The following is an 18,330-nucleotide window of genomic DNA, read 5'->3' as shown; positions in this document are numbered from 1 at the left end:
GACTTTTCCACCAACCTACCACCTATGTTATATATTCCTTATTCACCTTATACTGTAGGTCTCCCCACTAGAATGTAAGCTCTATTAAGTCAGGAATAGGGATAGAGATTGATTCCTAGCGCCTAGAAAAGTGCCTGGAATATGTTGGATGCTTAGTAAATATTTTCCAAATGAATTATACTGAATCCTGGGCCAGATATTGGGGATATAAAAAGAACAAAGTACAAAGTTCCTTCTTTTAAAAAAGCATATGGTATAATAGGGGAGACTCATACTTGTACAACTAACTACAATAAATTTACTCCCTGGGAGTGATGGTGATAGTTAAGGTGTACTGAAGATGGCATCACAGAATGCATCATTGAATTGGACATTTGATCTATATAAGAGACAAAGGGGAAAGTTATTTCCAGATGGAGGTAAAAACAAAGTTAAAGAGCTTAACAGTTTTGGCAATGGCTTGTTGTCCAGGTTAACAATGTATGTCAACGGGTAGTAAAGGGAGATAGGGATAGCAATTAGAGGTCCAGGTTGTCTCCCTTTTAGATGAACAGAAGCAGTGGAATTTGAAGGTTCAATATATGAAATTTGGTGATAACTGACTCAGCACTAACATTTTAGTTTTTTTTTTTTTTTTTTGAAAGAGTGTGTTTCATTATAGATTATTGTAAGAGAACTATAAAAACTTGATTTTTAACAATATAGTCTTTAAGAAACTACTTGAAGACTAAGTACAAAATACATCATCAATAACTACATTTATATAATTGAGGAATGCATTTTGATGTGAGAATATGTACTGTGATGTGTAACTGTCAGATTTTTGTTTAATCACTTGTTTGCTATAGGCCAAACAGCTAAATTTTGGCTTCACTTTCAATTATTGTATTTTAGAAGTTGGTAATGCATCTAAGTTTGAGGAATTTTTTCCTGCATTTTAGTACAATTAGATTAAAAGCTGAAATTGGTGTTTTAAAGCAAGTTCCTTTTACCTTTGCAAAAAAAAGCCTTGTTTATGTGTTTTTATGTCTTTTAAAGTTTGGACTTTTAATACCTAATTTGTTAATATAAAAAGAATGCTTGGCAGTTTGTGTTGTTCCCTCCCACCCCCAAAGGAGGTGTCCATTTCCGAATAGAAGCAAAATCAGTGTCATAATAATTAATACTGCTGAATCAGATTCAGAAGATTGGTGTTTCTGTGGAGAAATTATTTTCATTTGATGAAATGGATTTACTTGGGGATTGATTGAATCACCTGATCATGCATTTCTAAATTATTGTGTTAGCATTATAATTGATCCTGGCCAATGGGAGTGAGGAAAGAGATAGCTTTCTTTTTTCTACCTGAATGTCCTGCTCTATCTTCAAGCAAGAATGTAGCAGGGCTGGGTTATTCTTTATGCACCTAATCCATTGAGCAGTATTCACTAGTGTTCCTTTCTTAATGCGAATTATGGACAACCATCAGTATTCTGTTCATTTTTGTCATTTTGTGTTAATTTCATTGTTCCCTTTAAAAGATAGCTAGCTAGTGAAAAGTACGGATATACACATTGTATTGAAATACAGGTATATTTTATGGTGATAGCACATAATTATTTCACAGTTTTCTTGATGAAAGCAATGAGGTGAACATTTTAAACTATTTAAAACAAGTTAGTTTATTGAAACTAGTTAGTTCAATAGGCTATATACACAGTACAGATAAACATAAAGTATAACATAGGATACAGAGGATAGGTAAATGGGACCTAGGAAACCAAGTTTTGAATCTCACAGTGCAAAGAATATTATTGAACATTTGAGTAATACTTGCTGAAGAAAAAGGATTTGTAACAATGGAAATACTCAGTTGACTTAACATTTTGTTTTATTCCAAATAAAACAAATGACTTTTTAAAATTTAATTTTCATTTAACAGTATTTGTGGAGCTTTCTGCTAAGAATGGTGTTGAGTGCTAGAATTTTGTATAATTGTATATTTAATTCAGTTTTGGAGTCAAGAACAATAACACACTCAAATTTTTTTCTTTTTTAAGGAATTGCATTTTGCGAAAAGGAACAAGAATTTTCTGCAAGGATCATATCTAAGTGCACTTTTTGCTGATACTTCATTTCTAGTAAGTCATTTTTTCTTTTCTATGTTAAGAAGTAAATACAATGGAAATGTATTTTAAAAATCAAGCTGTTCTTGTGAGATTGAATGGCCGTTATTGTAGAGGTTTTCTTGGGGGCGAGGGGGGGCTTAATTTAGACCAGTTAAGGAAATTTGTAAAATTCAGTTGAAATGCATAATATTGTGTAGTGGCAGTTTAGTTTCTCTTCCATTTTGTCTGACGCTGCTGAAATAATCTCAGATTTTTTCATCTTTCACATTTCTTCCATATTCTCTTATCAGTTAACCTCTATTTGAAGAAAAAAGTAAGTAGGTAGTTGGTAGTTACTGAGACAGTTAATAGGATGAAGGGAGCATTGGGGGACATGAGTTACATGAGCTGAGGAAAGATTTTCAAGTGAAAGATGACGTGGACATATCTAGCTGTATCTCATGAAGCGGGGGAAAGGTCAAATAGAAAAAGCAAATTTTAGGGGATCTTTTAAAAATGTGGACATTTTAAATGACTTTTAATTAACTGCCTTAAATTAATGGGTTCATATTTGCAAAGCTCAGTAGATGATTTTGATTAAAAAAATTACGTTGGCCTAGGTTAACATTCACAGTATCTCAGTAAGATGTGTAGTCCTCAAAAGTTTTCATGCGTGAAACCTTACCTGAATTCCACCTTCTACTTAAAATGGAAAAGAATTGAATTATATTAATGCTAGAATATTTTAAAAGAAGTAATTTTGAAAAATGTTAGGGGATATTCATCAGTGTGTTATGATAAGTTAACATTAGCATTTTAAATATTAGATATCATTGATCAAACCTGATGATTACGTCAGTAAAAATCTTGGGAAAGGTATCTTAAAATTTTTTATTTTGCCCATTTCAGGAATACTTTTGCTACTTAACATAGGTCTGAGGTTGTTTTTCTTGAATAATTAAACAGTAGAAAGAAATCACATTTTACAAACTTACAAAAATGAGTACTTTGTTAAAGTATTATATTCTGACATCAGTTTCATATGGCTATATATTTTTCTTATTATAACTTGACTGAAGAACAGCCCATTTAATGATTGATAATCTTTTAGTTTAGGAGAGTAGGGGAAAAGGGCCTGTTTATCCAACTGATGCAAAGTACCTTCAGTTTAAAACTTGTGTATGTGTAGGTGGGATGGGAATAGTAGAGTTTAATTCTTATTTTAAAATATAAACCTTGGTTAGTCTTCTGTAAGTCTTTTTCTTCTTTTCTCATCATTATAGTTGGCCCTTTCTATCCATAGGTTCCTCATCTGTGGATCAACCAACTGTGGATAAAAAAATACCCTTTACTTCAAAACAATAAAAAATAACGCACCAATAAAAATTTTACATTGCATTAGATATTATACATATTCTAGAGATGATTCAAAATATAGGAGGATTTGTGTAGGTTGTATACAAATACCACACCATTTTTATATAAGAGACTTGAGTGTCTAGGATTTTGGTATCCATGGGGGATCCTGGAACCAATTTCCCACTCCACAGATACTAAGCAAGGATTTTACTTACATTTCTCATCTGTTTGTTTTGTTCATTAACTGCTGGAAACTGAGTGATATGAGCTAAAGCACTCATGCCCATAGCTGAGAACTGTACTTTCTCTGAACCTCAGTGAGGACTGTGGGTATAACTTCATATGTTATATTTTGAGTCGTGTTTAAATTTTAGGGAATCATCTATGCTGCTTCCTCTGCTGGTCTCTAAGGATGTAGTCAGTGTCTTATTCTTCATGACGGGCCTTCTGTAGTTCTATGGGTTGTGCCTGAGTTAATAACTGCTTGCTTAGGAGTTAACTCTTGAGTATTTAGATTGGAAATGCCCTTTCTTTTCGAATAGATTCATATGTTAACTGGTGAAGCTCAGATTCGAGATTTTCCTTACAATTCTGCTGCAGTAGAAATTGGAGGTTTGTCATAGGGATTGGACAGAATTTCTCCTGACTTTCTTTCATGTCCTAGAACTCCTTTGGACTACTACATTTAGGTCAGTGATCCATTTTGAATTGATTTTTGTATATGGTGTGAGGTAAGGGTTGAAGTTTATTTCTTTGAATATAGATATCACATTGTTCCAGCAGTTTTTTGGAAAAGATTATATTTTCCCCTGTTGAATTATCATGGCACATTGTTGAAAATTAATTGGCCATTATGTGTGGGTCTTTTTCAGAACTCTGTTCTGTTGATATATATATCTATCCTTATGACAATGCTTCATTGTCTTGATTACTGAAGCTTTATAGTAAATCTTAAAATCTGGTAATGTAAATCCTCTAAGTTCTTCTATTTCAAAGTTGTTTCTTCTGTTCTCGATCCTCTTTATTTCTTTCTATGTAGTTTAGAATCAGCTTTTTAATTTCTCCAAAAAAAGCCTAACAGGATCTTGATTATGAATGTTTTTACCCCAGAGATCAATTTGGGAGAATTGACTTCTTAAGGATATTAGATCTTATTAATGCGTGAGCTTGGTACCTCTATTCATTTAAGTCGTCTTTACTTTTTCTCAGCAGTGTCTTATAGTTTTCAGTGTAATGGTCTGACACATATTTTGTTAAATTCATCTCTAATTATTTTAATTTTATGTTATTATAAATGGGAATTTAAAAGAATATCATTTTCCAATTGATTCATGCTAGTATATAGAGGTAGAGTTGATTTTTATATAAAACTTTATAATTTGTAATATTGCTAAATTAATTATTAGTGCTAGTGGCTTTTTTGTAGATTTCTTCAAATAGTCTGTGTAGACCATTATCTTCTCTGTGAATAAAGACTGTCTTGTTTCCTCCTTTTAAATTTATGCACCTTTTATTACTTTTGCTTGCTTTATTACACTGGTTGGTAGTCCCAGTGCAATGTTGAATAGAAGTGGTGAGAACTAACATCCTTGCCTTACTTCTGATCTTAGGTGGAAAACTAAGTTTTTCACTAGCTCTTGGCAAGAGGTTGTTTTTTTTTCCCCCTCTCCTTTTCATGAATAGGTGTTGAATTTTGGTCGAATGTTTTTTCTGCATCTATCGACATGGTCACCTACCTCTCCTCCTGTTTGTCTGTGCACATGTCAGTTATATTGATTGATTTTAAATATTGAACCAACCATTCATGTGTTCTTAGGATAATTATCACTTGGTCATGATGTGTTACACTTTTTGTATATTGCTGGATTCACTGGCTAAAATTGCGTTGACTAAAAGTCTACATTCGTAGAAGGCATTGGATTGTAGTTTTTGTCTGCTTTTGTGTGTGTGTGTGTGTGTGTGTGTGTCAGGGTAATACTGGTCTCATAGAATGAGTTAAAATTTCTTGTTCTTGAAGACTTTGCATAGAATTGATGTTATTTCTTCTTTAGGTGTTTGGTAGAATTCACCAATGAAGACCTCTGGACCTGGAGGTTCTTTGTGGGAAGGTTTTAAACTGTTACCGGCGGTGAATCTGCATGGGTCTGCAGCAACCTCAGTTGTTGCCTTCTCAGAAGAAAGAATTCGACTGAGGGGCATAAGGCAGAAGGAGAGCCCGAGGCAAGTTTTAGAGCAGGAGTTAAAGTTTGTTAAAAAGCTTTAGAACAGAAATGAAAGGAAGTAAAGAACACCTGGAAGAGGGCCAAGTGGGCAACTTGAGAGATCAGTGCGTGATTTGACTTTTGACTCAGGGTTTTATATGTTGGCATACTTCTGGGGTCTTGTGTCCCTTCTGCCCTGATTCTTCCCTTGGGATGGGCTGTCTGCATTCACAGTGGCCTAGCACTTGGGAGGGGAGCCTGTGCAGTGTGTTTACTGAAGTCGTATGCAGGTTTCCTTGAAGTATTCTTCCCTTACCAATCCAATGCCCTAGGAGGTCATATACCAGTTAAACGCCACCATTTTGCCTCTTACTGTACATGCTGGAGCCCACTCGTCCAACTCCTGAGATGTTATAGGGAAGCTGCTGATCACCGGCTTCAGGTGTTTTCTATCTGTTGGGAGACTGCCTTTCACTGGCGTGGGCCGCGACCAATGATCGTTTGAGAGAGACAGTTTAACAACTGCCTGACCATCAGCTGGTGGTTGCCTGACATTCCTGGTGTGTGTGTGTGTGTGTTTGGGGGGATGGGGAGCTTCTCCTGCCCTGCTCATGTCTGACTAGCTACCTAGTGTAACAAAACTATGAATTCAGTTTCTTTAACTGATACAGGGCTGTTTGGATTTATGTTAATTCTTGTTAAATAAGCTTTAGTTGTTTGTTTTTCAAGGAATTTGTCTATTTTATGTAAGTTGTCTAATTTATTGGCACGAAGTTGTATTTTAGAATCTCTATTCTTTTACATTTGAAGAATCTGTAGTGCTATCCCCTTTTTTGTTCCTGATATTTGGAAACCTCCTTCTTTTTCTAAGAGTATTTAATCTTTTAATTTTCCTTTGTTTTGCATCCTACAAAGTTAGTAATGTTGTATATTCATTAACATGGAGTTCAGAGTATTTTAAAATTTCCACTGTGATTTTTTTTCCTTGACCCATGTAATTTTCAAATATTTTGTTAATTTTCCAGATTTCTTTCTCTTACAGGTCTCTAATTTAATTCTACTGTAGTCCAAGAACATACTTTGTGTGATGTAAGTTCTTGTCAACTTGTTGAGATTTATTGTAAGGCACAGTTGTGGTGGTCTGTGTTAGTAAATTTTTTTTTTTAAAGACAGTCTCACTCTGTTACTGAGACTGGAGTGCAGTGGCATGATCTTGGCTCACTACAACTTCCACCTCCTGGGTACAAGCAGTCCTCTGACCTCAGCCTCCTGATTAGCTGGGACTGCAGGCATGCGGCCATCACACCTGGCTAATTTGTTTTTGTGTGTGTGTGTTTTTGGTAGAGACGGGGTTTTGCCATGTTGACCAGGCTGGTCTTGAATTGCTGACCTCAAGTGATCTGTCTGCTTTGGCCTCCTAAAGTGCTGGGATTACAGGTGTGAGCCACCATGCCCAGCCAGTGTTAGTAAATGTTTTGTATGTACTTAAGAAGAATGTGCTGAGTGGAGTTTTCTAAAGATGTTAATTAACTAGGTCAAATTGGTTGATAGTGTTCTTTAAGACTTCTGTGTCCCTTTTGATTTTCTATTTGTTTCAATAATTTCTGAGAGAGGAGTGTTCAAATATTCAACTTTAATTGTGGATTTATTTTTCCTTTTACTGGTTCACATGTTTGGAGGCTGTGTTATTATTAGGTGCATGCGTAATAAGGGTTTTTACGTTTTCTTGATGAATTAGGTCTTTGTCACTGTTAAATTTTGTGAAATAGTTTGCATAGTTTCTGACAAAAAGTCTGCTGTTCTTACCTTTTGTTCCCTGTATGTAAGTTTTCTATTTTCTTTGGCTACTCTTAAGACTTTATTACTGGGCTTTAGTCATTTGATTATGATGGGCCTTGTATGGTTTTCTTTGCAATAATGCCGCCTAGATTTTTTAGTTTATTGTTTAAAACCATATTTGGAAATGTTGGCCACTATTTCTTCAAATGTTTTTGTTTTTGTTTCCCCTGTAATTTTAGTTATATATTTGAAATATTGTCTCTCTTGGCACTGATACTGCTTTTGTTTTTCATTTTTTTCTTTCTGTGCTTTATTGGTTGGTTAATAGTACCATGCCTTTAAGTGCACTGATCTTTTCTTCTGCAATGAATAATCCCATCCAAGGTGTTTTTAATTTCTGAAAATCATTTTTCATCTCTGGAAGTTTTATTTCTTCATTATTCTCCTCATGTTCTTATTTTTCTTTCTCTTCTGTAACATAGTAGATTTATTTATAATGATTTTTTAATGCCCTTGTCAGTTCCATTAACTTTATCATTTTTGGATCTCTTCATATTGATTGACTTTTATTACATGGGCCACATTTTTTTGCCTCTTCTCATTCCCTGTAATGTTTGGATGCTGGACATTGTGATTTGACATTGTTGGGTGAAGGGTTTTTTTTGTTGTTGTTGTTGTTGTTGTTGTTTGTATCTTCTATATAGTGTTGGACTTTTTGTACATATATAAATTGGTATCAGCTGAATCTTTTTGTTTACGCTTATCAGTGTTGGTCCAGAGAAGCCTTTATTGTGGGGTTAATATACTGCCTGTTAAGGTTATATCCTTTTGAGGGCTATACTCCATGCTCTTCTGAGGATTATTCTCAATTCAAAGTAATCCCAATCAATATTCCAAAAGTTTTGTTATTTGTCTGTTTTTGTGTTTTGTTATTTTGTTTTTGTTTCTTTTTTGTGTGTGTGTGGAGACAGAATCTTGCTTTGTCACCGATCCTGGAGTACAGTGGTGCAATCTCTGCTCACTGCAACCTCCACCTCCCAGGTTCAAGCTGTTCTTGTGCCTCATCCTCCCAAGTAGCTGGGACTACAGTCACGCATCACCACACCCAGCTTTTTTTTTTTTTTTGGTTTATTGAGTAGAAACGGGGTTTTGCCATGTTGGCCAGGCTGGTCTTGAACTCCTAACATCAAGTGATCTGGCTGCCTTGGTCTCCCAAAGTGCTGGGATTGTAGGTGTGAACCGCTGTGTCCTGCCTCTGTTCCACTTTTAAAGATGTGTTCACTTTGAGCCAACCCAGATAATCCAAATTAATTTACCTATTTTAAGGACAAATGATTACCAACTTTAATTCCATCTGCAACCTTAATTCTCGTTTTCTATGTAATATAACATATTCACAGGTTCTGGCAATTTAGGATATGGTTATCTTTCCTGTGTAATTATTCTGCCTATCACAACTTCCAAAGTTGAACTGTATCGTGCAAGGTGAACATCCAAGCTACCAAGTGTTGAAAGTTTAGATTTGTTCAGCACATTTACAGACATTACATTCTTCTTTATGCCTGAAAGGTAAACCTTGTACATAAAGCATCAACAAGTAAATTGGTATGCTTTTTTTTGTAGGATTCTTGGCTCAGGGTCTAAGGAGCTTTACAGTACTGTTTAGATTCTCGCAGGTTAAAAACAAAAAAAAGGGCTGGGTGCAGTGTCTCACGTCTGTAATGTCAACACCTTGGGAGGCCGAAGATGGGTGGATTGCCTGAGCCTAGGAGTTTGAGACCAGCTTGGGCAACACGGCAAAACCTTGTCTCTACAAAAAATACAAAATTAGCCAGGCACGGTGGCACAGGCCTGTAGTCGCAGCCACCCAGCAGGCTGAGGTGGGAGGATCACTTGAGCCTGGGAGGAAGACGTTGTAGTGAGCCGAGATCACGCTCTGTGTTGGGTTTTAAAGGAAATTTTGTGACCCAAGAATAGCTAAAGTAGTCTTGAAAGAAGATCAAAGTGGAAGAACTTTCTCTATTAAAAACTTACATAAATCTACAGTCATTAATTTCATGAAATAAAACCACAAGTATAAAAACAAAATAAATCAAATGCCTAGAAAAGGGTTCACATACACACGGACACTTGCTTTGTGATAAAACACACACTTTAGAATAGTAGGGAAAGAATTATTCAATAAATCGTCCTGGAACAAGTGATAATCTATATGGAAAGAAATGACTTATGTTCCATACCATATGCAAAAATCAGTTTAAGGATGATTTATATATTTCAACATGAAAGACAAAACTGAAACTTGTGGACACTAATATAGATGAACAGGTTCATGCTCTTTGGCCAGGAAAATATTTCTTAAAAAAAGTAAAAACGGCAAATATTAAAAAATTGATAATTTTGACTACCTTAAAATTAAGAAATTTTGTTCCTGCAAAGTCACCATTAAGAAAAGGGAGGCAAGCCAGAGCTGAGAAGATATTTGCAGTACCTTTAACAGACAAAAGACATGTATCAGAATGTTCAAAGCACTTCTACAAATCAATGTGACAGAGACAATGCAATAGAAAAATGGGCAAGAGACATGAAAAATACTTCACAAAAGAAATTCAGATATTTAAGAAACGTGGGAAAAAAAGTGCTTAACCTTATTAATAACCTGGGAAATGCGAATTACAACTACAAAGAGGCTCCATCATATGCCCACTAGAATGGCTGAAATTTTAAAAAGGAATTTATAGTACAAGTTTTTGAGAGGGTGTTAGGTTATGGGAACTCAGCCACTTTAAGAAACTTCTTGACATTTACATACCTTGTGACCCATTAATTTCTTTTCATGGGTATACACTTGACTAATACATGTACATGTATGTGGAGAGATGTATTAAAGAACGTTGGTAGCTGTTTGTAATAGCCTCACACTCAATATGATGTTCATCATAGTTGGCTACATAAATAAAATCATGATACACTCATACAATGGAGTACTTTACAGCTGTAAAAATGGAAGAACTACAGCTACAGATAAATATCACAAAATGTTTCTCAAATGAAGCCAGAAATCACACATTACGTGTGATTCCACTGATAGAAAATAAAAACAAAATATGCAGAAATAAAACAGGTAAAATAAGCCATGATGTTTAGGGATCTGTGCTTATGCCATGAAACAGAAAATGAGTAACAACAAAAAAAACAGAAGAGAATTGCTACCACAATAATCAGGAAAATAGTTGACTCCTAGGTGTGGTGGAGGAGGGATTTAATGATTGTTGAATAGTGGGTGATTTTAGGAGTGCTCATATTCTCTTAGATCTGAATTGTAACTTGAGTTTGTAATCAGTCCTTGAATTGCGAATTTTTGTTTTATGTATTTTTACATCTCTGATGTATACTCAAAATCGTATTTTACTGAATAAATACAGATAAGGTTAGACTTAGAGCAGCATTTATACACAGGTTTGATTCACATGATATGAGGTTAAAATGTTTTAATGTATTCGATATTTGAATCATAATGTAGAGAACCGAGATTATTTCTAGTAATGATAATTCATCTTTTTGTATGATTTAATTATTTGTAAAACTTTTTTTTCCCAGTAGTTAGGACATCCTGAGAAGTATTTGAGATAGGCATAAGAATCTGCATTTTACAAATGAGGGAATATTAATTTTGAGAGTGAGTTGTTGGTGGTAGAGGATTAGAATCTCATTTTCATTTCTATGCCTTGCCTTGCTGTATCCTTTATTTCTCTTTTGTGTCCCATGTGAAGACAGGACGTTGTTCTTTATGTAGGTGTAATTAATCTGAGAATGAAAGACCATGGATGGAGGGGCTCTCCTCTTAACAGGGACAGTTTACAAAGTCTCCTTTCTAATGATTTTCATAATATTATGCTTATCTCTAAGGAGTTCAAGGTGCCCTGTGATTGTATCTTCAATTCTTATAATCTCCTGCAGGAGTTTTGCGCCCTAGTCTTGCTGTGCTTTATAGAAATGAATTGAGGTAGTAAAAGACGAATCACTGAAAATCAAATTATAATTCATTGATATTTGATATTTTATAGACTGGTCATACAGATAAAAATTTTGAAGTTAGTAGTTTGGATGATTTACCATGATCAACTAATGGTTTATACAGTTTTAAAATAATCGTATGTCCTGTTTAAGGAGGCCCAACTTAAAAAAACTCTGAACAACTTCTGCAGTTAAGTGAAGGGAGTGATTATTGACATTACAAAAAAAATTGCTTCCAGTTTTAATCAAATTTAGTTAATTTCACTGTGAATGTAAGGTACTTGCACTGTATTTGCTATTCATTGTGTAAAACATGTTGCATATTTCACTAATAGGAATATATTGAGTCTAATAGGAATAGGCTGTGAACAGTTTACCCCTAAACGTCTTTTGTTTTTCCACATTCAGCTTTGAACGTCTCTAATCTAAAAACACTGTGTGGAAGCATACAAAAATATGTAACTTGTTATTAATCAGAGAAAGCCAAATTAAAAGATGCCATCTTTTAAACCATGTTTTAGGTTTTTAGGTGATTTCTCCCCTCCTCCCATCCTGTTTTTATTTTGGTGTATTGACTATTTTACCTAAAACATAATAAATAAACATATGATAAAAAGTGATGTTTTGGGCGAGCGTGATGGCTCACGCCTGTAATGCCAGCACCTGGGGAGGCCGAGGTGGGTGGATCACCTGAGGTCAGGAGTTCGAGACCCAGCCTGGCCAACATGGTGAAACCCCGTCTCTACTAAAAATACGAAAAGTTAGCTGGGTGTGGTGGCAGGTGCCTGTAATCCCCACTACTTGGGAGGCTGAGGCAGGAGAATCACTTGAACCTGGGATGTGGAAGTTGCAGTGAGTTGAGATCATACCATTGGAATCCAGCCTGGGCAATAAGCGTGAAACTCCATCTCAAAAAAAAAAAAAAAAAAAAAAAAGAAAAAGTGCTATTTTGTTGTTTTGATTTTAGGCAAAGGTACCAATCGATATTCAGTATTTCAGTTGTCTTAACTTTTCTAACAAGTAGATAGTTTACAGGTGTCATAGCTAGACCACAGCTAGTCTTTGCAAAGTTGGAAAAGGCCCCTTTGATTTTAAGTAAATAGTGGCTTCTGCTAGGGTTAGGGTGTTAGAAAGTGGAAGAGAAGTTGGCTTTCAGACCCCACCTGCTTACTCTTGGCCCCAGGCCCATGTGCATGGCACAACGTTGTTCATAATGGCTTTGGGTCATAGTGGTTTCTTGCTCTCTTCTAGTTAGTATGAGATTATTTTTCTCAATGCTGTCTGAATTTTTGTACTTTTATTGATCTTATTTCTTGAATCAGATGTTAGTATTTTTGAATTTTACCTAAAAATGTATAATAACCTAATTGAATTCAGAACTTCATAAAATTAGTGTATTTGTAGGGTATGTTCTGCCTTTATGAAAGTTATGTAAAGCCAAACTGCACTTTCAAGTAATGACCATTAAGTCTATGAGCTTTATATTCAAAGTACAGTTTATGTTTTTGTTATCGAATCATTTCTTTATAGCTGTGATTGTGTTCATATAATGTATTTTAAAAACATATGATAATATAGCATGTACAATTCAGGCTCAAATGGAATACCTTAGTCATTTTCCATAAAATAATAGCTTATGATAGTCTCGGGCTAATTTAGAATTTGAAATTTTGCCTGGATTTAATTGTAAACATTAATTAAAACGTATTAGTTTAGTGGGAACAAAGAAAAATTTTCTTATATTAAAAGCAATTAGAAGATAATTCCATAAGGATAAAGAGTCTGCCATTGTGTTACAAATTATAGGATAATTCACCTCAAGCATGACAAAGAGAGTATACAGTATGAGTGGGTTTTTTATTTATGTATTTTATAAGAAAATATATGGCATCATTTTTGTGTGTGGAATGTAGTTGCATTGTCTCATATTAAAATTGGGATTAAAGTTACCTGGCATTTCTTGATTCTGGTTTTTCATAATTTTTAGCAAAGTAGACAGCCACTTGGATTTCTTACTTAGTTAGATCAATTTTTTTCCTTCTAGTAGATACTATTTAGAGGACCCAGGGTATCATATTTAAATACAGTAAAGATTTTTAATTAACCTTCTTTTATATTACTGAAAGTGTTTGAAATCAAGAATCGTATAGAACACTGGCAGTGAACAATCCAAAAATGAAATTACAAAAATTATAGTATTATCAAAATAATACAGTTCTTAGGAATAAATTTCACAACAGACACAGAGCACCTGTACACTGAAAACTAGAAAGCATCATTGACAGAAATTAAAGAAGACCTAAATAAATGCAAAGATGTGCCATCTTTATTGATTGGCAGATTTAATCTTGGTAAGATTGCAGTCATCCCAAATCAGCATATTTAACACAATTCCTATGAAAGTCCAGCTGGTCTTCTCCCGCTGCCAGAAATTGACAAACTGATCCTCAAATTCATACAGAAATTAAAGATACCTAGAATAACCAAAACAATCTTTAAAAAGAATAAAGTTGGAGGCCTCCTACTTTTGAATTTGAGAATTTACTACAAAGCTACTGTAACCTAGACAATATGTTACTGGCATAAGGATAAACAAATCAATGGAACAGAATTAAGAGTCTAGAAATAAACCCTTGCATTTATGGCCAATTGATTTTTTTTTTAATTAAAAAAAAATTTCTTTTTTTGCAATGATGCAAAGACAGTTCAATGGAGGGAAATAGCCTTTTTAACAAATGGTGTTCATACCCCTAACACCATATACAAGAATTGGCTCAAAGTGGATCAAATACTTAATGTAAGAGCTAAAACTATGTAGGCTAAGTCTTCATGATCCTGAATTTGGCAATGATTTCTTAGAAATAACCAAAGAGGAAATAGGTAAATTGGACTTCAGCAAAATTAAAAACATTTTGCTTCTAGGGACACTATCAAGAAAGTGAGGCCAGGTGCGTTGGCTTATGCCTATAATCCCAGCACTTTGGGAGGCCGGGGTGGGTGGATCACTTGAGGTCAGGAGTTCGAGACCAACCTGGTCAACATGGTGAAACCTCATCCCTACTAAAAATACAGAAATTAGCCAGGCATGGTGGCAGGCACTTGTAATCCCAGCTACTCAGGAGGCTGAAGCAGGAGCATCATTTGAACCTGGGAGGTGGAGGTTGCAGTGAGCTGAGAATGTGCCACTGCACTCCAGCCTGGGTGACAGAACAAGACTCTGTCTCAAAAACAAAACAAAATAAAACAAAAAAAACTTGATGAGTGGGAGAAGGTATTTATAGATCACATGTTTGTAAGCGTTAGTATCCAGAATATAAGAACTCTTATATCTCAGCAATGAAAAGACAGTAAACCCAACTTCAAAAAGGATTTTCTCTGAAGAAGATAAGTAAATGACCAATAGGCACATGAAAATATGCTTAATGTTATTAATTGTTATGGAAATGCAGAGTTAAAACCACAACATAAAACCACAACAGGATACCACTTCACATCCACCATGATGGCATAATAAAAAAGGACAGAAAATAACAAGTATTGGAGAGAATGTGGAGAAATTGGTATCCTCATGCTTTGCTGGTGGGAATGCGAAATGCTTCAGACTCCTTAGAGGGTAATCTGGCAGTTCCTCCAAAAGTTAAATATTGTTAACATATGACCCAGCAGTTCTGCTCCTGGCAATATATCTGGGAGAATTTAAAGTATATGTCTGCACAAAAACTTGTGCACCATTATTTACAGCAGCATTATTCATAATAGTCAAAGTGAAATCAACTCAAATGCCCATCACCTGTTGAATGGGTAAATGAAATGTGGTGTATCCATACAGTACGATATTATTCAGCCAAAAAAGGATGAAGTACTGATTAATGTTATAACCCAGATGAACCTTGAAAACATCATGTTAAGTGAGAGAAGCCAGACACAAAAAGCTACAGATTGTATAATTTTATATTTCCAGAATAGGCAAATTACATAGAGACAGAAATTAGATTAGTATTTGCTGGGGACTAGGGAGAGGAAGGAATGGGGAATACCTGCTAATGAATGTCAAATTTCTTTTTGGGATGATAAAAATGTTCTGTAATTAGATAGTGGTAACAGTTGCACTGCTTTGTGAATACGATTTAAAAAAAAAACACTGGGCTGGGCACTGTGGCTTACGCCTGTAATTCCAGCACTTTGGGAGGCCGAGGCAGGTGGATCACGAGGTCAGGAGATCAGACCATCCTGGCTAACAGGGTGAAACCCCGTCTCTACTAAAGAATACAAAAAAAATTAGCTGGGCGTGGTGGCGGGCGCCTGTAGTCCCAGCTACTCAGGAGGCTGAGGCAGGAGAATGGCGTGAACCCGGGAGGCGGAGCTTGCAGTGAGCCAAGATCGTGCTGCTGCACTCCATCCTGGGCGACAGAGAGAGACTCTTCTCCAAAAACAAACAAAAAACACTGAATTACACACTTTAAAAAGGTAAGTTTCACGGTATATGAATGCCATTCAAATACCATATTTAAATTCAATTTGAAAATCATACAGAATTGAAGACACCACCCTGAATAACACAGTGAGACCCTGTTTCTTCAAAAAAATTTTTTTAAAAAATTAGAGTCAGGGGCAGGGGAGAGGAGCTGAGATGAGAGGGTTCCTTGAGCCTGGGAGGTTGAGCTACGATTGCATTCCAATCTGGATAACTGAGTGGAAACCCTGTCTCTAAAAAATAAGAAAAGGAAAACAGTGGTATGCTTCTAATAAACTACTGCTATCAAACCTGGATACTTTAGACAGTAAAGGGTCTTACTTAATAATTACACCTGCATAATAGACATAAACTGGGATTTACCTGTCTCAGGTAAAGCAGAATGTATGTTTTCCCTACTTTGGTGTGTTGAAACTATTTTTCCTTCAGAAATGTGAAGAATATAAAATTCTTGTATTCTTCTTTAGCAAGTGAAAAAAAAAAAAGGAAAAGACCAAGAAAACCATGTAATTCAAGGAAACGGGAGAGATACTTTTCTATGGAAATGAAGGACATAAATGTGTATATAAATTGCAGTGCGTAGATATAATACAGTCAGGAGTTGATTCATTTGTATGATTTTGCTACTTCACTCTTGCACATAGCCAATCAGTGTTTGAATAAGGAGTTTAATATTGTAATATAATAAAACAGAGGCTGTGAACTGAAGATGTACATCATCATAATCTTTGGAGCTTTTAAAAAGTACTCTTGCTTGGATATTAGTCTCAATTATGATTTGATAGTTTTATTGTGGGTCTAGGGCAAGTTTGTGCATGCAGAGTATATGTTTTAGTTCCTCATTTGAATCCGGTATCCTTTTAAATTGAGAACCACTGCATTAAATCAGTGAGTTTTATTGATCCATTTATTGAACTATCTAGTTATTGTTTTATGCAACAATAGTAAATGGCAGTAGGAACTGAGAGAACCTCAATCTAAACTATACACACTTTAACAGCCACCCCTCCTAGGGTCATCCCTGTGGGTAATCTAGCAATTGTGATTCCTCTAAGTCTTTAATAATTGAGATTGAGAGGAGTCATTTCTTTCAACGTATCGTTTTTTAAAGGTACCTTGAAGCAAGAGTAGTAGGGGGAAGTAAGAAGCTGAAGTTCCTTTGCAAATGCTTGAAACTACAGTATATCAGTGGAAGGCAGGGAAAGGTTATCGGTGTTGATATGCAGAGCAGGAGGGATTGGGAAATGGAGACCTTTGAGGAGGTCAGAACTCTTAAGTTAGCTGATAACTGCTCAAGGCATTTGTATTTTGACAGCCTATTGTAGCATCAGATAAATTGCCTTTTAAAAGTAACTATTGCAATGTAATGGTCCTTCCACATGCTCTAGTTTCCCTTGTGCAGCCATACACAACTTAGTAGAAATTGTTTTAATATTCTGCTACTGAAAAGTACCATAAACTCATGAAATTGGAGTTAGATGGCTCCTTGAAGGTTTTATCACATCAGTGACATTTTTGACCACTATTTAAATAGTTCCATTGGAGCTAATGTACTGTTATGGAAAAAGACATGATATTAGCACCAAAATTTCAATTCTGTCTCCTTGTGTGACTTAGGGTGAGTACTAATTGTTTTGACTCTCAGTTGCTTCATTCAGGATGTGGAACAGATGCCATCTACCTCACAGGGTTATTCTTACTGTTACATGAGATAATATATGTTAAGGTCTAACACAGCTACTGATAAGTGTAGAAGATATTTAATATTAAGTTACCTTCCCTTCTGCAGTTCAGTGAAGAATAACTTCTTTTTTTTTTTTTTTTTTTTTTTTTAAAGAGATGAGGTCTCACTATGTTGCCCAGGCTGGTCTTGAACTTCTGAGCTCAAGTGATCTCTCACCTCACTCTCCCAAAGTGCTAGGATTACAAGCATGAGTCACCACGCCAAGCCCAACAATAACTTATCCAAAAAATTGGTTCTTAGAGAATGTCCAACAGCCTGAGCTTGTGAAATCTCATACTTTGACTTTTGCTTTCATTCGTTAAGCAACTATGGTAGCAGCTGAGGTTATAGGAGTAAATACAACAGACTTGATCTTCTCCCTTGGTTACAGTTTGGTTGGGGGAAAAGAAATTAAACATTTAATTGTATAAGGAAGTAATTACAGTTGAGGTAAATGCTGTAAGAGAGAAGTACAGTCTGTTAGGAAAGTGTATTAAAAATCCTAACATAGTTTGGATGTTAGGGAACATTTCATTGGGGAAATAATGGTAATACTGAGACACAAAGGATGGATAGGACTGTCAGTGAGGAGGAGGGCTTGGGATAAGACCTACTGAGAGAAAGCAAGGTGGTAGTATGTGTGAAGGCCCTGAAACAGAAAGGAGTTAAGAGCTTTCTAAGTACGTAACA

The 18,330-nt window shown here is 35.4% G+C and overlaps 1 protein-coding gene across 6 annotated transcripts in view; it reads left to right on the top strand.

Moving 5' to 3' along the window:
- MEF2A (myocyte enhancer factor 2A) overlaps nucleotides 1-18,330 on the top strand; it is a 161,552-nt gene that overhangs the window by 33,148 nt on the left and 110,074 nt on the right. For all 6 annotated transcript variants that reach the window (XM_023220884.3, XM_023220885.3, XM_023220881.3 and 3 more), the window contains exon 2: nucleotides 2,040-2,120. The gene's annotated coding sequence lies outside the window, so the exon portion shown is untranslated. The remainder of the gene's footprint in view (nucleotides 1-2,039; nucleotides 2,121-18,330) is intronic.

This window comes from Piliocolobus tephrosceles, chromosome 6 (genome assembly GCF_002776525.5).
Source record: "Piliocolobus tephrosceles isolate RC106 chromosome 6, ASM277652v3, whole genome shotgun sequence".
In the NCBI taxonomy this organism is placed as follows: domain Eukaryota; kingdom Metazoa; phylum Chordata; class Mammalia; order Primates; family Cercopithecidae; genus Piliocolobus; species Piliocolobus tephrosceles.
This window is presented reverse-complemented; position numbering and strand designations above follow the sequence as displayed.